The sequence below is a fragment of the Taudactylus pleione genome, unplaced genomic scaffold (genome assembly GCF_031769625.1).
Source record: "Taudactylus pleione unplaced genomic scaffold, aTauple2 ptg000394l, whole genome shotgun sequence".
Lineage (NCBI taxonomy): Eukaryota > Metazoa > Chordata > Amphibia > Anura > Myobatrachidae > Taudactylus > Taudactylus pleione.
This window is the reverse complement of record NW_028284795.1, coordinates 235,199-244,994: the sequence shown is the minus strand read 5'-3', so window position 1 is coordinate 244,994 and position 9,796 is coordinate 235,199.

The window sequence follows — 9,796 nt, the reverse complement described above, 5'->3', positions numbered from 1 at the left end:
CCAGTCCCAGCACCCCTGCTCCCAGTCTTCTGTTACTCCCTCTCCCAGTCCCAGCACCCCTGCTCCCAGTCTTCTGTTCCTCCCTCTCCCAGTCCCAGGACCTCTTCTCCCAGTCTGCTGTTCCTCCCTCTCCCAGTCCCAGCACTCCTGCTCCCAGTCTGCTGTTCCTCCCACTCCCAGTCCCAGCACCCCTGCTCCCAGTCTTCTGTTCCTCCCTCTCCCAGTCCCAGCACCCCTGCTCCCAGTCTGCTGTTCCTCCCTCTCCCAGTCCCAGCACTCCTGCTCCCAGTCTGCTGTTCCTCCCTCTCCCAGTCCCAGCACTCCTGCTCCCAGTCTGCTGTTCCTCCCTCTCCCAGTCCCAGGACCTCTTCTCCCAGTCTGCTGTTCCTCCCTCTCTTATGTTACGGAGACCCAGACAACAAACAGAAGTCTCTTATTACCGGGTGCATCGTGTATAAGCACCGGGACTGGGCACCGGGATAACTGCACAGTGCAGACGCAGCAGCGATGGGTGAGTTCCTATAATGATCTGTGCATTATAATGTAACTGATCCCACACACTGGTTACAGGTGAGACAGGTGCTTATACACCAGGGTTACCTGCTGAGTCTGCTTCCAGCATCCCTCACTATACACCCAGCAACCATGCAGGCAGCTCCTTTATATCATCTGAGTACTTACATAACATAGCAATACATGTGGTATCATTAATTCATGTGCTGTAATGAGCAGGATTATATATAGACCAACATGAGAATGATTCATACAAATAATCCCATACATCAGTCAGCAAATGCAAAACTGATGAAAGCTCAGGTGCCATCACCAAATAAAACCATCTGTAATATACAGTCAGGTGCATAAATATTGGGACATTGACAGAATTTTCAGATTTTGGCCTCTATTCACCACCACAATGGCTTTGAAATGAAACAAACAAGATGAGCTTTACCTGCAGACTTTCAGATTTAATTTGAGGGTAATTTCATCCAAATCAGGTGAACGGTGTAGGAATTACAACGGGTTCTATATGTGCCTCCCACTTTTTAAGGGGCCAAAAGTAATGGGACTATCAACTCAAAAGCTATTTCATGGACAGGTGTGGGCTATTCCCTCGTTATTTCATTATCAATTAAGCAGGTAAAAGGTCTGGAGTTGATTCTAGGTGTGACATTTGCATTTGGAATCAGTTGCTGTCGACTCTCAATATGAGATCCGAAGAGCTGTTACTATCAGTGAAGCCATCATTAGGCTGAAAAATCAAAACAAACCCATCAGAGTGATAGCAAAAACATTAGGTGTGGCCAAATCAACTGTTTGGAACATTCTTAAAAAGAAAGAACGGACCGGAGAGCTCAGCAACATCAAAAGACCCGGAAGACCACGGAAAACAACTGTGTGGATGACAGAAGAATTATTTCCCTCGTGAAGAAAAACCCCTTCACAACATTTGGCCAAATCAAGAACACTCTCCAGGAGTTAGATGTATATGTGTCAAAGCCAACAATCAAGAGAAGACTTCACAAGAGTGAATATAGAGGGTTCACCACAAGATGTAAACCATTGGTGGGCCACAAAAACAGGAAGACCAGATTAGAGTTTGCCAAACAATATCTAAAAAAGCCATTACAGTTCTGGAACAACATCCTATGGACAGATGAGACAAACATCAACTTGTACCAGAGTGATGGGAAGAGAAGAGTATGGAGAAGGAAAGGAACTGCTCATGATCCAAAACATACCACCTCATCAGTGAAGCATGGTGGTGGTAGTGTCATGGCGTGGGCATGTATGGCTGCCAATGGAACTGGTTCCCTTGTATTTATTGATGATGTGACTGCTGACAAAAGCAGCAGAATGAATTCTGAAGTGTTTCGGGCAATATTATATGCTCATGTTCAGTCAAATGCTTCAGAACTCATTGGACGGCGCTTCACAGTGCAGATGGACAATGACCCAAAGCATACTGCAAAAGCAACCAAAGAGTTTTTTAAGGCTAAAATGTGGAATGTTATGCAATGGCCAAGTCAATCCCCTGACCTGAATCCGATTGAGCATGCATTTCACTTGATGAAGACAAAACTGAAGGGAAAATGCCCCAAGAACAAGGAGGAACTGAAGACATTTGCAGTAGAGGCCTGGCAGAGCATCACCAGGGATGAAACCCAGCGTCTGGTGATGTCTATGCGTTCCAGACTTCAGGCTGTAATTGCCTGCAAAGGATTTGCAACAAAGTATTAAAAAGTGAAAGTTAGATTTAGGATTGTTTAGTTTGTCCAATTACTTTTGGCCCCTTAAAAAGTGGGAGGCACATATAGAAACCGTTGTAATTCCTACACCGTTCACCTGATTTGGATGTAATTACCCTCAAATTAAATCTGAAAGTCTGCAGGTAAAGCACATCTTGTTTGTTTCATTTCAAAGCCATTGTGGTGGTGACTAGAGGCCAAAATATGAATATTCTGTCAATGGCCCTCATTCAGAGCCGTTCGCTATTTGCGGTCGTTCGTTTAAAAACAAGGGGTGGCTATTCAAATGATCCGTACGCACATTGCAGTCTGTTCACACCTCTAAGTCTGAACGAACGAGCAAAACATACGCTCGTTTATTTGTTAAAAACGCCCCCTGGCCGCACGCATCCTACGTCATGTCCGCTATTTATTAGATTAATCGAGTACATCGACCAGCGTATGAACTGCTCGCTATTCTTGTGGTTGGTGTTTGCTACCACAAATTTGCGAGCAGTTCTGGCTCTAAAATAACCCAGTGACGTGGTCAATGACGCTGCTGTTTTAAATATACACACCCATAAAACAACCGTTTTGACCTTTAAGCACGCCTGCGTTCGGATCTCCACTCCCCATTTTCAAGCACCTTCCCCTGTTACCACCCACATACGCCTCATTCTGTCACTCAAAATAGCAGGCACTCGCTATATAGCGTACAAACGATTTTCGGCCGCACTGACTGGTTCGCGCATGCGTACTAAAAAGCGTACGCATGCGCAGATGTGCAAACATCGCTCGGAACGAGCGTACTGCCGCTAATGAGCGGCTCTGAATGAGGGCCAATGTCCCAATATTTATGCACCTGAATGTGTATATATATATATGTGTATGTGTGTGTGTGATACCCCCATAGTTATGGGGCTATCCCAACTGTAAAACAGGGTCACCCCTTTTCCCACTGTCAGTAGGGGAGGGGTGTATCACATAATAGAGCTCTGCATCCCCTGTAGTTTTTTTCTGTAACTATTTAGTGCAGCCCCGGGAAGCCCTGTAACAGGGATTAGGTGAACGTTGGATGACCCTGTCAGCAGGCTGTCACTGAGGGCAGTTTTCTCCTTAGGCTAGCCAGTAACAGTATACCCCACGTCTTGGGGCCCCCCTGGGGATAGGTGGCCTTGTTTGTGGGGCAGAACCCCAATGGAGCTGGTCTGTTCTAGGGGACTGCAGCCATTCAGGAGGCGGTAGGACAGGGAGCTGAGGGTGTCCCGGCGTCTGCTTGTGTATAAAGGGACCCCAGCCCGGCGTAATAGAGATCCCTTATGGGAAGGAGCTGGGCAGCAGGTGAGGTCATGTAGGTAGAGCAGAGGTCAGAGTACCTGCAGCAGCGGCTGAGGACGCAGATGGCTCAGTGATGGGAATCCCGGCTGTGGTATACTGGCGCAAGACCCCCCTGCAGGACCCCAACTCCCGGGATGTTGCTGCTGACTACCCCTCTTGGAAGAATGTTGCTGGACCCTTTAAGCGCAGAAGACCCCTGCTAGGACCATGGCTGTTATGGGCTGCTGCTGCTATTACCGCTGGATAGGGAAATGCTGGCGGACCCCCTGAGAAGCACCCACCTGCGGACTGGACTGCTCCTGGAGGATTGCTCGCCAGCCTACTCACCAGAGCAGTGGCGTAACTTCATCCCAAGTGCCCGGAGGCAAGATAAATGTTGGTGCCTACCCCACACCCCAAATTAAAATATACCCCCCCAGCACCTATGCCAGCCCCAGCTGCCGCCACCCCTACGCAGTTCCTTTTATACAATGCCCCCAGTAGTGGTCCCCCTATACAGTGCCCTCAGTAGAGGTCCCCCTATGCAGTGCTCACCTATGTAGTGCCCCCAAGTAGTGGTCCCCCCTATGCAGTGCCCCCAAGTAGTGGTCCCCCTATGCAGTGCCCCCAGTAGTAGGGCCCCTGTAGTGCCCCCAATAGTAGGGCCCCTGTAGTGCCCCCAATAGTAAGGCCCCTGTAGTGCCCCCATATGATGCCCCCTGTAGTGCCCCCGGTAGTAGTGCCCCCTGTAATAAGCCCTCTGCAGTGCCCCATGTAATAAGCCCCCAGTAGTAAGCCCCTTGTAAAAAGTCCCCAGTAATGCCCCCAGTAGTAAGCCCCCTGTAATGCCCCCTGTAATAAGTCCCCAGTAATGCCCCCAGTAGTAATCCCCCTGTAATAAGTCCACAGTAGTGTCCCCAGTAGTAAGCCCCCAGTAATAAGTCCCCAGTAATGCCCCCAGTAATAAGTCCCCAGTAATGCCCCCAGTAATAAGTCCCCAGTAATGCCCCAGTAGTAAGCCACCTGTAATAAGTCCCCAGTAGTAAGCCCCCTGTAATAAGTCCCCAGTAGTGCCCCCAGTAGTAAGCCCCCTGTAATAAGTCCCCAGTAGTGCCTCCAGTAGTAAGCCCCCTGTAATAGGTCCCCAGTAGTGCCCCCAGTAATAAGCCCCCTGTAATAAGTCCCCAGTAATGCCCCCAGTAATAAGTCCCCAGTAATGCCCCAGTAGTAAGCCCCCTGTAATAAGTTCCCAGTAATGCCCCAGTAGTAAGCCCCCTGTAATAAGTCCCCAGTAGTAAGCCCTCTGTAATAAGTCCCCAGTAATGCCCCCAGTAATAAGTCCCCAGTAATGCCCCAGTAGTAAGCCACCTGTAATAAGTCCCCAGTAGTAAGCCCCCTGTAATAAGTCCCCAGTAGTGCCCCCAGTAGTAAGCCCCCTGTAATAAGTCCCCAGTAGTGCCTCCAGTAGTAAGCCCCCTGTAATAGGTCCCCAGTAGTGCCCCCAGTAATAAGCCCCCTGTAATAAGTCCCCAGTAATGCCCCCAGTAATAAGTCCCCAGTAATGCCCCAGTAGTAAGCCCCCTGTAATAAGTCCCCAGTAGTGTCCCCAGGAGTAAGCCCCCTGTAATAAGTCCCCAGTAATGCCCCCAGTAGTAAGCCCCCCCACGCGCGCGCGCACGCACACATACAAAAAAAATAAAAATACTTACGTTAAACCCCGCTCCAGTGCCTGCTACCGTCCGTCCCTGGCGCTTGCTCCTCGGAACTATGGGAGTGCTGTCATGACTTAACTCCCATAGTGCACTGCGGGACCCGGAAGCCGGAGCTCAGGAGTGAGCTCCGTCCTCCGGCTACCACCGGGGGGACAGAAGGAGCCGGGCGCCCGCTGGTAACACACTCAGCGGGCGCCTGGCAAATGGAGGGTGTAGGGGGTGTGACCGCACCCCCTGCACCCTCCGTAGTTACACCACTGGAGGTGGAGCGCCGATCAGCGGCGCTCCTTCTCCATGCAGTTCCGGGTGGACAATGGAGCCAGGTGCCCCCTTCAGGGCTGGCGCCCGGCGGCAAATGACTCCATTGTCTCCGCCACTGCACCAGAGAGAGACTGTTGCTGGGACCAGAGGACCTGGATGAAGATTTCTGCGCTGCCGCTGACCGCTAGGAGGAGAGCCGGAGGTCCCCGCTGAGGAGATTGCCACGGGAGGGAAGTACCCAGCCGGGAGAAGGCGGCCCCTGCAATAGTGCCTAACCCCAACCTCCCCCTCCCCTAAACCTAACCCTATCCGCTTAGTGCCTAACACCAACCTCCCCCTCCCCTAAACCTAATTGCTCTCCGCTTAGTGCCTAACCCTAACCCTCCCACTAGCATCGGCATCCCGACTGCCACGATACTGAACGCATCCCCATGCCAAGGTATACAGCTCTCCCATCGTATACCAGACACAAGATAAGGGATAACATTGTCTAGTATGAAGATGGGGACTGCACTTAGGAATGTAAAGTATGTTTGTATGAAGACTGACCTCGGCTACAGCCCTGGGGTAAGTAGGAGTATATACAGCTATGCATTAGGCACAGATAGTGACTGGTATGGTGCAATTAGCATGAGGCTCATATTCGGGATGTAGTTTGGAAGCAGACGGTCTAAATGCTGACCACCGGCTTCCAGACACTCTAATCCCGGCGTGGTACTAATGACCTATCATTAACCAGATGCCGGTTGACCGACACCCGGCATACCGAACGAAGGTAAGCCGGGCCGGGCACTGCAGGGGGGTTTAGGGCTCCCGGGGGGACGTAGGGTTAGGCACCCCCCGGGAGGGTTATGTTTAGGCAGCGGGGAAGGGGGGATTAGGGTTAGGCACTTGGGGGGGTTAGGGTTAGGCACCCCTAAGAGAGGGTTAGTGTTAGGGGGTAGAATTAGGTTAGCAATACTTACCTTAGGGACGATCTGGATTTTCACCCTCGCCGGGCTGCCGCTGTCGAGATTTGAACCATGCGTCCGGCGGTAATACCTACTACACCCACAGATTCCTCCTGATGGAGGGGAAAACCACCTGATGTGGGGTGGGGAGCCCTCCTGATACCCCTGGTGGAGGGGAAAACCACCTGATGTGGGGTAGGGAGCCCTCCTGATACCCCTGGTGGAGGGGAAAACCACCTGATGTGGGGACGGGAGCCCTCCTGATACCACTGGCTGAGGGGAAAACCACCTGATTTGGGGTGGGGAGTCCTCCTGATACCCCTGGTGGAGGGGAAAACCACCTGATGAGGGTAGGGAGCCCTCCTGATACCGCTGGTGGAGGGGAAAACCACCTGATGTGGGGTGGGGAGTCCTCCTGATACCACTGGCTTAGGGGAAAACCACCTGATGTGGGGTGGGGAGCCCTCCTGATACCACTAGCTGAGGGGAAAACCACCTGATGTGGGGTGGGGAGCCCCCCTGATACCACTGGCTGAAGGGAAAACCACCTAATGTGGGGTGGGGAGTCCTCCTGATGTGGTACCCCAGAACCTGGGAGTACCTAATGTTGTGTACCCTTATATATGTGTTGCTGGACATTTGAATGTATTCATTGGTGATAGTGGACAATGTAGCCAGCTTCAGGAGGTGGCGTGCGGCTGGAGAGACTGGACCTCCAATGCAATAGAGAAACAGTGCCCCGTGACCAGAGGGGCTTGTACTGAGAGTTGGGTGGCAGTTGGTGTGCGCAGTTGGTATGTGAGCTGTGAAGGGGAAGCTGCGCTGCGGAGGGCCGCTGATGGAGCTGCTGGAGAGTGCCGGGAGCTCAGTGAACTGAGTGCTGGCAGCCATTAGAGCCTTCTGACCCGCCTCCCTTAGTGAGGAGCAGCAGCCGGAGGTGTTCCTGGGTGGAGCCACTGTTTGATGACAGTGACTGGAGGCTGTACCGGACCCTGCAGGCACAGAAAGGAGCCGTGGTTATCGCGGGGGGTAAGAGGCTTGGCCGCACACACTCTTCTACAACTACCCACTAACAGTGGCCCGCAGTTAGCTGGCAGCTACAGCCCTATGTATAGTGCCCAGCAATAACCTCCCCAGACACCAGTGCAGAAAAGGAGTTATAATTAATAAGTGTCTACAGCCTGAAACTTTATTACCAGCATAAGCCGCACAGAGCCTTAGACTTGGTCCTTGGGACTTGTGGTCAGGAGAGTCCCCGTAAGGAGCTGCAGGAGTTGCATATAATAAATGCCATCCGAGCAGCTCTGTGTGCAGTAGGAGAGGCAGAGCCATCTAACAATCTGTCACTCTGATACCGCTGGCTGAGGGGAAAACCACCTGATGTGGGGTGGGGAGTTCTCCCGATACCACTGGCTGAGGGGAAAACCACCTGATGTGGGGTGGGGAGCCCTCCTGATACCGCTGGCTGAGGGGAAAACCACCTGATGTGGGGTGGGGAGTCCTCCTGATACCGCTGGCTGAGGGGAAAACCACCTGATGTGGGGTGGGGAGCCCTCCTGATACCGCTGGCTGAGGGGAAAACCACCTGATGTGGGGTGGGGCGTCCTCCTGATACCGCTGGTTGAGGAGAAAACCACCTGATGTGGGGTGGGGAGCCCTCCTGATACTGCTGGCTGAGGTGAAAACCACTTGATGTGGGGTGGGGAGTTCTCCCGATACCACTGGCTGAGGGGAAAACCACCTGATGTGGGGTGGGAAGCCCTCCTGATACCCCTGATGGAGAGGAAAACCACCTGATGTGGGGTGGGGAGTCCTCCTGATACCACTGGCTGAGGGGAAAACCACCTGATATGGGGTGGGTAGCCCTCCTGATACCACTGGCTGAAGGGAAAACCTGATATGGGGTGGGGAGTCCTCCTGATACCGCTGGCTGAGGGGAAAACCACCTGATGTGGGGTGGGGAGTTCTCCCCATACCACTGGCTGAGGGGAAAACCACCTGATGTGTGGTGGGGAGCCCTCCTGATACCGCTGGCTGAGGGGAAAACCACCTGATGTGGGGTGGGGAGTCCTCCTGATACCACTGGCTGAGGGGAAAACCACCTGATGTGGGGTGGGGAGCCCTCCTGATACCGCTGGCTGAGGGGAAAACCACCTGATGTGGGGTGGGGAGTCCTCCTGATACCACTGGCTGAGGGGGAAACCACCTGATGTGGGGTGGGGCGTCCTCCTGATACCGCTGGCTGAGGTGAAAACCACTTGATGTGGGGTGGGAAGCCCTCCTGATACCCCTGATGGAGAGGAAAACCACCTGATGTGGGGTGGGGAGCCCTTCTGATACCCCTGATGGAGGGGAAAGACACCTGATGTGGGGTGGGGAGCCCTTCTGATACCCCTGATGGAGGGGAAAGACACCTGATGTGGGGTGGGGAGCCCTCCTGATACCCCTGATGGAGAGGAAAACCACCTGATATGGGGGTTTTGAGGACTGAGTTTGAGTTAAAATACTGTAACACTGCCACTGTGGTGGTACTACAAATCACAAAATGCCCGGTCCACTGCTGATTGCTTCACATGCTGGGAAGTTACTCCACTAAAGATCTGCCCCCAGACTCAGTCACTGGTGCCCCAGGCCCCCGCCTCCCTTGCCCTCTTACCCGCAGGTCCATCTGGTGCATCCTTGTTGACATCCAGCTCCTGGAAGATGTGCAGCCGCGCTTATGGTCGGGCCTGACGCACAGGTCTGCGGCTAGAGCTGCCACCAGGGAGGAGTGGGATGGGGAGTTGTAGGTGAGGGGGGCACCGGGACTGCTGCAGGGGTCCGCGGCTAGGGCTGCTGCCAGGGAGGAGTGGGTGAGGGGGGCGCCAGATGTGTCTCACTGGCATAAGAAGCTGCTGAGAAGCAGCGGCGCCAATGAGCAGGGACAGGCTATAAAGGTAGATGGAAGCGGCAGCTGATGGTCTGACACAGAGCCCCCCACTAGTGTATGGTTATGGTGGCTTCTCAGGTGCCTGGCACAGGTGCCATGTATTCGTCAGCTGTGACGATACACTCCAGTTACAAATTTAAAGCCCTAAGTGGGGTGGATATATTGTGGGCGATGGAGGAGGTGCCCCTTCAGTGCTGGCAGCAGGCGCCTCCATTGTCTCCCATAGTTCTGCCCCTGCCAGGAGGTCAGCGCTGCCTGCACAAGAGAAGTACCGTTGGGAGGAAGCAGCCAGACGAAGCACAGGCCGGTGCAGTGCTTAGCATCCCGGGCTGCAGGGCCGGTACAAGATGTCTGGACGTCCTAGGCAAAATTTCATCCACCGGCCCTGGTCCCTCCAAT